We start from the raw sequence: 16078 nt of genomic DNA on the forward strand, positions 1-16078 counted from the left end.
CCTACAACTCGTTGGGAGACGACCTGGGACTCATACTCCCAGTATTTTTATTTCTAAATTTCGTGACAACCCTTTTTTAAATTGGTGAGGCGGATCTTAGCTGGTTAAGAGCTATACATGCAACGATATCCTTTTATTTAAAATCTCTTAATTGGTTAACTTCTGCCATTACATCAGGTGGTGATGAGGTGGAAGGAATAGTAAATGGGAGGGCTATGTCAAGGCTTGGGTTATTCATAGGAAGATGTAAGTATTTTCCTCTTGGGACCACATCGCCCTTAGCTGGAATTATAGCCTTAGTGTCCATGTCTTCCCAAGGAATACCCCCAGCAGCAACTAAATCAGATACTAATGCTGGAAATGGCAAATTGCCCCGGGCATGGACTTGACCCATCGCTTGCTTGACAAGAGGTGGAATGTTCACCGGTTTCTCTGTGAGAACACACCAAACAAGCAAGGCGAGATCTGCCGTGAAGGACGACTTGTGGGTGCTAGGTAGCACATAGTGGGATAGGATCTGGGCCCAAGCTCTAGCTTCTACAGTGAGGAAGTGAGCGTCAATGCACTTGGGCCTCATCCGGAGTTGACCATAGGTCCAAAATGCCTCTGGTTCAGCAATGACTCAGAGGATCGAGTCCCAATCAAATCCAAACTTTTCTCACTGATGTAAGACCTCTTGGTAGCCATCCATATCACTTGGTACCGGTAAGACATTAAGCACTTGCTGAATAGCCTCTTCTGAAACTGAGACTTGCTTCTGGCGCATGTATACTGGTTGAAGAGAGGGAAGATGGTAGTTAGTGTGGAATTCTACCACCCATGAGAGGTTGACCTCTTGTGGTTTTCTCAGAAGAAACTCCCATCATCGCCGTTCAATGCGGGGTAAAATACAAGGAGCAACCTAGTCCGGCAGAGCGAGTAGATACTCGGCATGATAGTTCTTCTCAACCATGGCGGGGAACACAAGTTCATAGAAGCGGTTGGGGAATCTTGAAGAATCCTTTGCCGGTTTGCTCTTCTCGTTTTCATTAATAGGAGCGGGTGCCTTCGCCTTCTTAGAGAGGGGTTTGGCTCCCAATGAAGAATGCGCCTTAGAGTTTGGCCTTTGGGGTGCCCTCTTTGCGGATGGTTTCCTTGAAGTTTTCTCCTTGCCTTTCTTGGTGGCCATCCTGAAAGAGGAAGGGAAAAAGGAAAGCATTAAATACAAAGAATCATCTCAACAAAAACATGCAAGTGAAAGATAGTGCCCAAAAGAAATATTGCAACAAAGTGATCATATAGGTATAGGTCACAACACTTCACATGGGATGCAAGAGAAAGTAAAGCATGCAATATGACATGAGAAGAATAATCTCGAACATCCATAACAAAGAGCAAGTCATGTTCAATGAGTATCTAATTAGCAAGCAAAGTGGACTCAATGCATATAGAGAAGAGAGCAAGTGAATGAGGAGAAAGCACCAAATTGAAGATATATGACTAGAATAAACCAAAATGCCATATGTGCATTTCCTCGAACACTTGGTGTGCAATTATCAAGCAATGAGAAATTATGAGATACTCAGCCAATTTGAATCCCAAAATGAAATATCAATCATCATACAACATCACTTACATGACAAAGACAATGAGAGACAACAAGAAGATCTATTAAAGCAAATTAAAACTCAAATTCAACATCTATGGAAAAACAAGAAAAAGGAAAAGTAAACAAACAAAAAGCAAGTAGTATAATCATGTAACTAAAAGAGAAAATAAGTAAATCAACAAGAAAAATCTAACTAGAAGAAGAGATTATGCAAAGAAAGTAATAGATGAGATATGGAAGAAGTAGAACCTTGAGAAGTGTAAAAGAATAAGGTAGAATTTTTTTTCTTTGTGAAAGTGAAAAAGAGATAGAAGAGTTGTAGTGCCACCGGAAGTGGTGGTGGTCGCCGGTAAGTAGCCGGAGACGGTGGTGGTGGATTGTGGAAGAAAAAGAGAAGAGAGGTGATGGAGAAAGAAGGAAAAAGATATAAGAAAGAGGGTGGTAGAGGGGTCGAACAGGGCGCACCAGCTTTAAAACTGGTTCGCGCGACCAGCACGCGCACGCACGGTGCACTGGCGCATCGGTGAGGATTGGTCGAGGGACGCGTAAGCATCCAAGGCGCGCACGCGTGAAGTAAGCTGGGCTCCTGGCACAGGATTGGCACAAAGTGGGCCTAAGTCTCGGGTGAGTTGTACCAGAGTTGGCATTCAGCACAGGCGTGCGGACGTGCATAGTGCGCGGACGCGTGCCTGAGTAAATTGGTGACCGGCGCAGACGCACGCAGTGCGCGGATGCGTCAGTGCGGGCACAGACTAGGCACAAGTATGGCATAACTCTCTGGTTTTTATACCAGGGAGTTCATATAGCGCCATCGGCGCGCGCGCGCGCAAAGTGCGCTTGCGCGTTGATGGCCAATTTGCAAGGGGCGCGCAGGCGGCACGTACACTGGCGCGTGGGTGCCTAGCACGAAATGGATACAAAGTGGGCATGACTCTCGGGTTTTTGGCCCAGGAGTATGAAATGCACCATCGGCGCGCGCGCGCACAGGGCGCTTGCGCGCGGATGCACCTTTTTCCTTGCTTCTTTTTTTTTTACAACATAGGGAAAAACTATTCTAACACATTTTTGGCAGGTGTTCAAGCTAGTAGTCAAGAAAACACTCATAAATTCATGCACTATTCAAAACATAGCATTCTCTCTACTTCAACAATTCATCCATACCAAAATGATGAAATCTATCTAAACATCTTAGTTATCCAACAAGATTAACAAAGCTAGCATTCCTATGGAATCAACAACATCAAGAAGTCACAAAATATACAAAAATCTAGAGCTACAAACAAGAATGTATATACAAGGAAGATCTTACCACGGTGGGGTGCCTCCCACCAAGCACTTTTCTTTAATGTCCTTAAGTTGGATGGTCAGTCGCTTAATCTTCTCCTCCTTTAGATGCATCCGTTAATAGGAACACCTCTAGCTCTTTTGGGAGCTTGTAGCCATGGTACTTCTTCACTCTATGTCCATTCACCTTGAAAGTTGATTCACTTTTAGGATCAAACAATTCCACTACTCCATAGGGCTTTATCTCTTTCACCTTGAAGGGTCCTTCCCATCTAGAGAGGAGCTTGCCAGGCATGAATCGAAGCCTCGAGTTGTAGAGGAGAACCTCATCACCTTCTTGGAAATCTTTCTTCCAGATGTGATGGTCATAAAATGCCTTAGTATTTTCCTTGTAAATCCGGGCATTCTCATACGCTTCGTTCCTCAAACACTCGAGCTCCTCTAGCTGTAATTTTCTTGCCACACCCGCCTTAGTTAAATCCATGTTGCACTGCTTTACTGCCCAATAGGCTCTATGCTCAATCTCCACCGGAAAGTGGCATGCCTTACCATAGACGATCCGGAAGGACTCATCCCCAACGGAGTCATGTAGGCCGTCCTATACGCCCATAGTGCATAGCCTCAATCCTTCCTTTGCGGATTGACCACTTTCTCCAAGATTCTCTTAATGTCCCGGTTGGACACTTCCACTTGTTCGTTGCTCTGTGGGTGATAAGCAGTGGCAACCTTATGGAATGCCCCATAGCGCTTGAGCAGTGCCTCTACTTTTCTGTTACAAAAGTGGGATCCTTGGTCGCTTATGATTGCTCGTGGCGACCCATAACGGCATACAATGTGATTTCTAACAAAAGAAATAACGGTATTGGCGTCGTCAAGGTGGGTAGGTATTGCTTCTACCCACTTTGACACATAGTCAACCGCTAAAAGAATATATAGATACCCATTTGAGTTGGGAAACGGTCCCATAAAGTCAATGCCCCATACATCAAATATCTTACAAAACAACATAGGTTGCTGAGGTATCTCATCCCTTTGAGACGTGTTTCCCGACTTCTGACATTAATGGCAAGACACACAGAACCGATTAGCATCCTTGAATAAGGTTGGCCACTAAAATCCATAATCCAACACCTTTTTAGCTGTTCTTTGTGGGCCAAAGTGGCCGCCACATTCAGATGAATGGCAAGCTTCAAGAATGGGTTCAATTTCAGATTTTGGGACACATCTTCGAATTACTTGGTCCACTCCCCTCTTCCACAAGTGAGTGTCATCCCAAATGTAGTATTTGGAGTCACTCCTCAACTTGTCCCTTTGGTTTTTTGAAAAGTTAGGAGGGAAGATTTTCGCAACCAAGTAGTTCGTCATTGGGGCAAACCAAGGAAAGCTATCCGACACAGCATGCAAACTATCCGATGGGAATGAGTCATTGATCGGAAATGGGTCAAATTTCAAATTCTCAAGGCGGCTTAAATAATTCGCAACTAAGTTTTGAGATCCACTCCGGTCCCTAATCTCAATGTCAAATTCTTGCAAAAGCAAGATCCAACATATGAGTCTAGGTTTTGACTCATTCTTTGTCAATAAGTACTTTAAAGCTGCATGATCCGTGTATACCACTATCTTGGACCCTAGCAAATAAGATCTGAATTTATCTAAAGCAAGAACAATATCTAGGAGTTCTTTTTCCGTAGTGGTATAGTTGGATTGTGCTTCATCCAATGTTTTAGAAGAGTAAGTAATGACATAAGGGAGTTTACCATCACGCTGTGCAAGCGCGGCACCTACAACATGGTTTGATGCATCGCACATTATCTCGAATGGCAATGTCCAGTTGGGGCCTCGCACAATCGGTGCTGTGGTAAGAACTCTCCTTAGCTCTTCAAACGCTTTCACACATGCACTGTCAAACTCAAAGTCCACATCTTTTTGGAGTAGGCGCGACAATGGCAAAGCAATCTTGCTGAAATCTTTAATAAAGTGCCTATAGAATCCTGCATGTCCCAAAAACGAGTGGACCTCCCTCACAAATGAGGGGTGAGGTAAAGTGGTGATAACATCGACCTTGGTCGGGTCTACAGAAATGCCTTCACTCGATACTACATGTCCTAACACTATACCTTGTCGTACCATGAAGTGACATTTTTCAAAATTCAAGACAAGGTTAGTGTCAACACATCTAGCTAAGACCTTGGCCATGTTTTCTAAGCAACAATCAAATGAAGTTTCATAAACACTGAAGTCATCCATAAAGACTTCCAGACAATTCTCCATTAGATCGGAAAAGACACTCGTCATACACCGCTGAAAAGTAGCAGGTGCATTACATGTCTTTTTGGGACTTATGCTTACAAGAGAATGCCCTTTGGCTTGTGCAATGCACCCGCTACTTTCCAAAGGTGCATAATGAGTCTTTTCTCTGATCTTATTGAGGATTGTATGGAAGTTTTTATGGATGATTTTAGTGTTTACGGCGATTCCTTTAGCCTTTGCTTAGATGGATTATCTAGAGTATTAGATAGATGTGTCAGTATAAACCTAGTATTAAATTTTGAAAAATGCCACTTTATGGTTAAACAAGGGATTGTACTAGGACATGTTGTGTCTAATACTGGCATTTCTGTAGATCCAGCAAAGGTGGATGTTATTTCTAGTTTACCTTACCCCTCTTCTGTGAGGGAGGTCTGTTCTTTCCTTGGCCATGCAGGTTTTTACAGGAGGTTCATTAAGGACTTCAGTAAGGTAGCACTTCCCTTATCCAGGCTACTGCAGAAAGATATTGAGTTCGAGTTCAGTGAAAATTGCAAATAGGCGTTTGATAAGCTGAAGGCTGCACTGACTCAAGCTCCAATTGTGAGAGGACCATACTGGAGCCAACCATTTGAAATAATGTGTGATGCTTCCAACCATGCAGTAGGAGCAGCACTGGCTCAACGTGAAGGTAAGGATCCTTTTGTTATTGCTTACGCGTCTAAAACTTTGGATGCCGCTTAGTCGAATTATACTACTATTGAGAAAGAGCTTCTTGCTATTATTTATGCTCTGGATAAATTCCGAGCCTATTTACTTGGTACTAAAGTAGTAGTGTATTCAGACCACGCAGCTCTAAAGTATTTATTATCTAAAAAGGAGTCCAAACCAAGGCTTATACATTGGATACTGCTATTACAAGAATTTGATTTAGAAATTAAGGATAGGAGTGGTAACCAGAATCTAGTGGCAGACCACTTCAGTCGTCTTGAGCACATTACAGATGACTCCACTCCTATAGCTGATAATTTTTCATTTGATAACCTGCAAGCAGTATCTGCGATAGTCCCTTGGTATGCACCTGTAGCTAATTATCTAGTTAGCCGCACCTTTCCTCTAAATTTTTCTAAGCATCAAAGGGACAAGCTGAAAAGCGAGTCTAAATATTATATATGGGATGACCCATATTTATGGAGATGTGGAGTGGTGCACAAAATTGTGATCATCAATGGCGCCAACAACTTGGTACGCACAATTGTAATCTCACCTCTTTATCACAACTCCGCACAACTAACTAGCAAGTGCACTGGGTCGTCCAAGTAATAAACCTTACACGAGTAAGGGTCGATCCCACGGAGATTGTCGGCTTGAAGCAAACTATGGTCATCTTGTAAATCTCAGTCAGGCGGATTCAAATGGTTATGAAGGATTGATAATTAAAAGATAAATAAAACATAAAATAAAGATAGAGATACTTATGTAATTCTTCGGTTGGAATTTCAGATAAGCGTATGAAGATGCTTTGTTCCTCCTGAACCTCTGCTTTCCTATTGCCTTCTTCCAATCATTCATACTCCTTTCCATGGCAAGCTTTATGTTGGGCATCACCGTTGTCAATTGCTACTTCCCGTCCTCTCAGTGAAAACGTTCCAAATGCGCTGTCACCACACGACTATTCATCTGTCGGTTCTCGATCATGTTGGAATAGGATCCATTGATCCTTTTGCGTCTGTTACACACCCAACAATCGCGAGTTTGAAGCTCGTCACAGTCATTCCTTCCCAGATCCTACTCAGAATACCACAGACAAGGTTTAGATGTTCTGGATCTCAGGAATGACCACCAATAATTCTAGCCTATACCACGAAGGTTCCAATCTTAGATTAGAAACCCAAGAGATACGCATTCAAGCCATTGCTAGTAGAACAGAGGTGGTTGTCAGGCACATGTTCATAGGTGAGAATGATGATGAGTGTCACTAATCATTACATTCATCAAGTTGAAGAACGAATGAATATCTTGGAGAAGAAATAGACTTGAGTTGAATAGAAAAACAATAGTACTTTGTATTAATTCATGAAGAATAGCAGAGCTCCACACCTTAATCTATGGTGTGTAGAAACTCCACCGTTGAAAATACATAAGAACAAAAGGTCTAGGCATGGCCAAATGACCAGCCTCCCAAAGAGGGTTCAATCATCAAAACATGATTCCGAGATGATCAAAAGATGATAATACAATATTATAAGGTCCTATTTATAGAGAACTAGTAGCCTAGGGTTTACAGAAATCAGTAATTAATGTAGAAATCTTTTTCCAGGCCCACTTGGTGTGTTCTTGGGCTGAGCATTGAAGCTTCCATGTGTAGAGACTTTTTTTGGAGTTAAACGCCAGCTTTTGTGCCAGTTTGGGCGTTTAACTCCAGCTTTTGTGCCAGTTCCGGCGTTAAACGCCAAAATTCTTGAGCTTACTTGGAATGCCTGTTTGGGCCATCAAATCTCGGGAAAAGTATAGACTATTATATATTTCTAGAAAGCCCAAGATGTCTACTTTCCAACGCAATTGAGAGCGCTCCAATTGGGCTTCTGTAGCTCCAGAAAATCTACTTTGAGTGAAGAGAGATCATAATCCAACAGCATCTGCAGTCCTTTTTCAACCTCTGAATCAGATTTTTGCTCAGGTCCCTCAATTTCAGCCAAAAAATACCTGAAATCACAGAAAAACACACAAACTCATAGTAAAGTCCAGAAGAGTGATTTTTATTTAAAATCTAATAAAAATATAATAAAAAACTAATTAAAATATACTAAAAGTATACTAAAAACAATGCCAAAAAGCGTATAAATTATCCGCTCATCACAACACCAAACTTAAATTGTTGCTTGTCCCCAAGCAACTGAAAATCAAACAGGATAAAAAGAAGAGAATATACAATGAATTCCAAAAACATCTATGAAGATCAGTATTAATTAGATGAGCGGGGCTTTTAGCTTTTTGCTTCTGAACAGTTTTGGCATCTCACTTTATTCCTTGAAGTTCAGAATGATTGGCATCTATAGGAACTCAGAATCCAGATAGTGTTATTGATTCTCCTAGTTAAGTATGTTGATTCTTGAACACAGCTACTTTATGGGCCTTGGCCGTGGCCCTAAGTACTTTGTTTTCCAGTATTACCACCGGATACATAAATGCCACATACACATAACTGGGTGAACCTTTTCAGATTGTGACTCAGCTTTGCTAGAGTCCCCAATTAGAGGTGTCCAGGGTTCTTAAGCACACTCTTTTTTTTGCTTTGGACCTTGACTTTAACCGCTCAGTCTCAAGTTTTCACTTGAAACCTTCACGCCACAAGCACATGGTTAGGGACAGCTTGGTTGAGCCGCTTAGGCCAGGATTTTATTCCTGTGGGCCCTCCTATCCACTGATGCTCAAAGCCTTGAATCCTTTTTATCACCCTTGCCTTTTGGCTTAAAGGGGTATTGGCTTTTTCTGCTTGCTTTTCTTTTTTCTTTCTTTTTTTATCTTTTTTTCCGCATATATCCATTTTTTCTGCAAGGTTTTCACTGCTTTTTCTTGCTTCAAGAATCAATTTTTTGATTTTTCATATCATCAGATAACATTTCTCCTTTCCCCATCATTCTTTCAAGAGCCAATAATTTTAACATTCATAAACAATCAAATTAAAAAATATGCACTGTTCAAGCATTCATTCAGAAAAACAATAGTATTGCCACCACATCAAAATAATTAAACTGTTTAAAATTCGAAATTCATGTACTTCTTTTTCTTTTTCAATTTAAAAACATTTTTCATTTAAGAAAGGTGGTGGATTCATTTTCATAGCTTTAAGGCATAGACACTTAGACACTAATAATCATGTAATAAGACACAAACATAAATAAACATAAAGCATAAAAATTTGAAAAACAAAAAATAAAGAACAAGGAAATTAAAGAACGGGTCCACCTTAGTGATGGCGGCTTGTTCTTCCTCTTGAAGATCTTATGGAGTGTTTGAGCTCCTCAATGTCTCTTCCTTGCCTTTGTTGCTCCTCTCTCATGGTTCTTTGGTCTTCTCTAATTTCATGAAGGAGGATGGAATGCGCTTGGTGCTCCACCCTTAGTTGTCCCATGTTGGAACTTAATTCTCCTAGGGAGGTGTTGATTTGCTCCCAATAGTTTTGTGGAGGAAAATGCATCCCTTGAGGTATCTCAGGGATTTTATAATGAGGAGTTTCCTCATGCTCTTGGTGAGGTTCTCTCACTTGCTCCATCCTTTTCTTAGTGATGGGCTTGTCCTCATCAATGAGGATGTCTTCCTCTATGTCAATTCCAGCTGAATTGCAGAGGTGACAAATGAGATGAGGGAAGGCTAACCTTGCCACAGTGGAGGACTTGTCCGCCACCTTGTAGAGTTCTTGGGATATAACCTCATGAACTTCTACTTCCTCTCTAATCATGATGCTATGAATCATGATAGCCCGGTCTATAGTAACTTCAGATCGGTTGCTAGTAGGAATGATTGAACGTTGGATGAACTCCAACCATCCCCTAGCCACGGGCTTGAGCTCATGCCTTCTTAGTTGAACCGGCTTCCCTCTTGAATCTCTCTTCCATTGAGCGCCCTCTTCACAGATGTCCATGAGGACTTGGTCCAACCTTTGATCAAAGTTGACCCTTCTAGTGTAGGGGTGTGCATCTCCTTGCATCATGGGCAAGTTGAACGCCAACCTTACATTTTTCGGACTGAAATCTAAGTATTTCCCTCGGACCATTGTAAGCCAATTCTTAGGATCCGGGTTCACACTTTGATCATGGTTCTTGGTGATCCATGCATTGGCATAGAACTCTTGAACCATTAAGATTCTGACTTGTTGAATGGGGTTGGTGAGAACTTCCCAACCTCTTCTTCGGATCTCATGTTAGATCTCCGGATATTCGCCCTTTTTGAGCTTAAAAGGGACCTCGGGGATCACCTTCTTTTTGGCCACAACTTCATAGAAGTGGTCTTGATGCACCCTTGAGAGGAATCTCTCCATCTCCCATGACTCGGAGGTGGAAGCTTTTGCCTTCCCTTTTCTCTTTCTAGAGGTTTCTCCGGCCTTTGGTGCCATAAATGGTTATGGAAAAACAAAAAGCTTTAGCTTTTACCACACCAAACTTAGAAGGTTGCTCGTCCTCGACCAAAAGAAGAAAGAAGAGAGTAGAAGAAGAAGAAATAGAGGAGATGGAGGGGGCTTTGTGTTTCGGCCAAGGGGGAGAAGTAGTGGTTAGGTTGTGTGAAAATGAAGGAGTGAAGATGGGTTTATATAGGAGTGGAGAAGGGGGGGTATGTTTTGGCCATGATGGGTGGGTTTGGGTAGGAAAGTGGTTTGAATTTGAATGGTGAGGTAGGTGGGGTTTTATGAAGGATGGATGTGAGTGGTGAAGAGAATGTTGGGATTTGATAGGTGAGGGGTTTTTGGGGAAGAGGTATTGAGGTGATTGGTGAATGGATGAAGAAGAGAGAGAGATGTGGAGTAGGTGGGGATCCTGTGGGGTCCACAGATCCTGATGTGTCAAGGATATCTCATCCCTGCACCATGTGGCGTGCAAAACGCCCTTTGCTGCCAATCCTGGCGTTAAACGCCAGTCTGGTGCCCATTTCTGGCGTTAAACACCCAGAATGGTGCCAGACTAGGCATTTAACGCCCATTCTGCTACCCTTACTGGCGTTTAAATGCCAGTAAGTTTCTCTTCCAGGGTGTTCTATTTTTCATTCTTTTTCCTTCTATTTTTGCTTTTTCAATTGTTTTTGTGACTTCACATGATCATCAACCTACAGAAAATATAAAATAACAAAAGAAAATAGAAATTTAACATAGCTAAGTAAAAATTGGGTTGCCTCCTAACAAGCGCTTCTTTAATGTCAATAGCTTGACAGTGGCTCTCATGGAGCCTCACAGATGTTCAGAGCAATGTTGGAACCTCCCAACACCAAACTTAGAGTTTGAATATGGGGGTTCAACACCAAACTTAAAGTTTGGTTGTGGCCTCCCAACACCAAACTTAGAGTTTGACTGTGGGAGTTCTGTTTGACTCTGTATTGAGAGAAGCTCTTCATGCTTCCTCTCCATGGTGACAGAGGAATATCCTTGAGCTTTAAATACAAGGGAGTCTCCATTCACTTGAATGATCAATTCTCCTTTGTCAACATCAATCACAGCTTTTGCTGTGGCTAGGAAGGGTCTGCCAAGGATGATAGATTCATCCATACACTTCCCAGTCTCTAGGATTATGAAGTCAGCAGGGATGTAGTGGCCCTTAACCTTTACCAAGACATCCTCTACAAGTCCATAAGCCTGTTTCTTTGAATTGTCTGCCATCACCAGTGAGATTCTTGTAGCTTGTACCTCAATGATCCCTAGCTTCTCCATTACAGAGAGAGGCATGAGGTTTATACTTGACCCTAGGTCACACAGAGCCTTCGCAAAGGTCATGGTGCCTATGGTACAAGGGATTGAGAATTTTCCAGGGTCTTGTCTCTTCAGAGGTAATTTGTGCCTAGTCAAGTCATCCAGTTCTTTGATGAGCAATGGAGGTTCATCCTCCCAAGTCTCATTACCAAACAACTTGGCATTTAGCTTCATGATTGCTCCAAGGTACTTAGCAACTTGCTCTTCAGTAACATCTTCATCCTCTTCAGAGGAAGAATACTCATCAGAGCTCATGAATGGCAGAAGTAAATTCAATGGAATCTCTATGGTCTCAGTGTGAGCCTCAGATTCTCATGGTTCCTCATTAGGGAACTACTTGGAGGTCAGTGGACGTCCATTGAGGTCTTCTTTAATGGAGATCACTGCCTCTTCTTCCTCTCCAGTTTTGGCCATGTGAGACGTGTTTATGGCCTTGCACTCTCTCTTTGGATTCTCTTCTGTATTGCTTGGGAGAGTACTAGGAGGGAGTTCAGTAATTTTCTTACTTAGCTGACCCACTCGTGCCTCCAAATTTCTAATGGAGAATCTTGTTTCAGTCACGAAACTTTGAGTGGTTTTGATTAGATCAGAGACAATGGTTGCCAAGTCAGAGTGGCTTTGCTTAGAATTCTCTGTCTGTTGCTGAGAAGGTGATGGAAAAGGCTTGCTATTGCTAAACCTGTTTCTTCCACCATTATTGTTGTTGAAACCTTGTTGAGGTCTCTGTTGATCCTTCCATGAGAGATTTGGATGATTTCTCCATGAAGGGTTATAGGTGTTTCCATAGGGTTCTCCCATGTAATTCACCTCTTCCATTGCTGGGTTCTCAGGATCATAAGCTTCTTCTTCAGAGGAAGCTTCCTTAGTACTGCCTGTTGCTGCTTGCATTCCAGACAGACTCTGAGAAATCATATTGACTTGTTGGGTCAATATTTTATTCTGAGCCAATATGGCATTCATAGTATCAATCTCAAGAACTCCTTTCTTCTGAGTTATCCCATTATTCACAGGATTCCTTTCAGAAGTGTACATGAATTGGTTATTTGCAACCATTTCAATGAGTTCCTGAGCTTCTGCAGGCGTCTTCTTCAGATGAAGAGATCCTCCAGCAGAGGTATCCAATGACATCTTGGATAGTTCAGACAGACCATCATAGAAAATACCTATGATGCTCCATTCAGAAAGCATGTCAGAAGGACATCTTCTGATCAATTGCTTGTATCTTTCCCAAGCTTCATAGAGGGACTCACCTTCCTTTTGTCTGAAGGTTTGGACTTCCACTCTAAGCTTGCTCAATTTTTGAGGTGGAAAGAACTTTGCGAAGAAGGCATTAACTAGCTTTTCCCAAGAGTTCAGGCTTTCTTTAGGTTGTGAATCCAACCATGTCCTAGCTCTGTCTCTTACAGCAAAAGGAAAAAGCATAAGTCTGTAGACTTCAGGGTCAACCCCATTGATCTTGACAGTATCACAGATTTGCAAGAATTCAGCTAAGAACTGATGAGGATCTTCCAATGGAAGTCCATGAAACTTGCAATTCTGTTGCATTAGAGAAACTAATTGACGCTTAAGCTCAAAGTTGTTTGCTCCAATGACAGGGATTGAGATGCTTCTCCCATAGAAGTCGGGAGTAGGTGCAGTAAAGTCACCAAGCATCTTCCTTGCATTGTTGGCATTGTTGTTTTCGGCTGCTGATGACAAGTCATCTTAGCCTAGTTTCACTAGCCTTTTTCTTTTGTTTTCAACTGAATTATGCACTTTCTTGAGCCATAAGCAAGCCAATTGGGTAGATTTTCATGTTTTCTTTGATTTAATCAACCATGTATGAATTCATTAGATTGACAATGATTAAGTGAGGTGGTGATCTAGATCAAGCACTTTTTCTTTTCTGTTTCTTTAACTTTTGACTACTGTTTGAACTGTTTGAATTTTTGCCTAAGCTAACTAATATTTCACTTCAGCCATGGATTGAAGTGTTATTGCTTTTCTGGTATTGTGTGATTCTTGTGTTTTGCTTGCATGTCAGATACAAGAAGAGAGATCCCTACCTTTCATGAAACTGACGAAAGAATCCGCCGAAGGCTAAGAAGAGAAGCAAGAGAAAAAAATGTTGCTGGAGAGGAAGAATCAGATGAAGAATATCATGACTTGGAGGAACACTCAACAAATCCAACAAATCCACCAGTGAGAATGGCCAACAACAATGGTCAACCCCAGAGGAGAGTCTTGGCTTCATATACATTTGCTAATCCAAGGCATTGTGGGAGTAGCATCCTCACCCCAAATGTCGATGCAAATAACTTTGAATTGAAGCCCAACTCATCACCTTGGTGCAGAACAACTGTTCTTATGGAGGAGGCCCCTTGGAAGATCCAAACCAGCACCTATCCACCTTCCTGAGGATATGTAACACAGTGAAGACCAATGGTGTACATCCTGACAGTTACAAATTGTTGTTGTTTCCATTTTCCCTGAGGGACAAAGCTACTCAATGGTTGGAGTCATTTCCAAGAGAAAGCATCAACAATTGGGAGGATCTAGTGAGCAAGTTCTTAGCAAAGTTTTATCCTCCTCAAAGGATCATCAGGCTCAAAACAGAGGTTCAAACATTTACTCAGATGGATGGAGAGTCATTGTATGATGCCTGTGAGAGATACAAAGCTCTAATCAGGAAGTGCCCGCCAGAAATGTTCAGTGAATGGGATAAACTCCAAAACTTCTATGAAGGATTGACACTAAGAGCTCAAGAAGCACTTGATTATTCAGCAGGAGGCTCAATGCAACTCATGAAGACAGCTGAAGAAGCTCAGAACCTCATTGACATGGTGGCTAACAACCAATATTTCTTTGGCCATCAGAGACAACGCCAACCATCACTAAGGAAAGGAGTGTTAGAAATGGAAGGGGTGGACACCATCCTAGCTCAAAACAAGATAATGCAGCAGCAGATTCAAGAACAATTTGAGCAGATGGCTAAAAAGATTGATAGTTTACAAGTTGCAGCAGTGAATACAAGCCAACCATCAACCATATGGGGACAAAATAAAGAAAACCAAGAAAATCAGCAGCAGGAACAACCTCAATATGTGCACAACCAAGGCTCAGGCCAAAATGAGGTTTATGGTGACACCTACAATCCATCCTGGAAGAACCATCTAAATCTCAGATGGGGAGATAACCACACCCACAGCCAGCAACCGTGGCAGAAAAACTCAAACCAAAACAACTCAAGAAACACAACTTACTCAAACCACGACCAGCAAAACATTAATAATAATCAATACAAGAAACCACAAAATACATATTAACCATCCCACCACAATCCACAAACTCATCAAAATAGCATTTCTGCACCAACATCTAACCCCCAAAACAACCACACTACCCCTACAAATAACTTCCAGCAACCATATTCCACCCCCATCATACCACCAATAGACCATCATGAAAGTAGAATTTCAAGTCTTGAGGTAGCCATACAAGCAATTGCTCAGTCCACTCAAAGCTTGGTCAAAGTGCAAGAGAGAAATGAAGCTACCATGAAGAGCCTTGAACGACAAGTGGGACAATTGGCCAAACAAGCTGAACGGCCAACCAATGTTCTCCCAAGTGATACAATCTCCAATCCAAAGGACAAAGGAAAAGCTACAAAGTGGGAGGAGTGCAAAGCAATCATAGTGGAAAGTGAGAAGAAAGCCATCAATCAGGAAGAACACAACAGAGAAGTTCCACAAGAAGAGACAGAAGAGAGAAGTGAAGAGGATCAGAAAATCAAGAATGCAAAAAGCTCAAAGAGAGATAAGGACATCCTTGAAACACAACTACAAGAGAAGAAGGAAATGGTGAAGCCACATATCCCCAAACTTCCATACCCTCAAAGGTTCAAAAAAGAGAATGAGGATAAGCAATACTCAAAGTTCCTGGACATATTCAAGACCCTCAGCATCAATATTCCTTTCTCAGAAGCACTTGAACAGATGCCAGTGTATGCCAAATTTATGAAGGAAGTGCTGACAAAGAAAAAGTCCCTAAAAGAAGGACAAATTGTTGAGATGACAATGGAATGTAGTGCTATTCTCCAAAGAGAGTTACCAGAGAAGAAAGATGATCCTGGGAGTTTTTATATACCTTGCACCATAGGAGACATAACAATTGAAAAGTCATTCTGTGACCTTGGTGCAAGCATAAACTTGATGCCTTTGTCTCTAATGAGGAAACTTCGCTTCGAATTTGTGAGCTGAAATCCACACGAATACTCCTTCAAATGGCTGACAAATCCATCCAGCAAGCAGTTGGAGTTGTAGAGAATGTACTGGTAAAAGTGGGAAAATTCTTTCTCCCAACTGATTTTGTCATTCTGGATATGGAGGAGGACCCTAACACCCCCATCATCCTAGGGAGGCCTTTTCTTGCTACGGGCAGAGCACTGATAGATGTTGAAAAAGGGGAATTGTTGCTGAGAGTGCATGATGAGCACCTAGCATTCCATGTTTTTAAAACCCCAC

Source organism: Arachis ipaensis, chromosome B01 (genome assembly GCF_000816755.2).
Source record: "Arachis ipaensis cultivar K30076 chromosome B01, Araip1.1, whole genome shotgun sequence".
In the NCBI taxonomy this organism is placed as follows: Eukaryota; Viridiplantae; Streptophyta; class Magnoliopsida; order Fabales; family Fabaceae; genus Arachis; species Arachis ipaensis.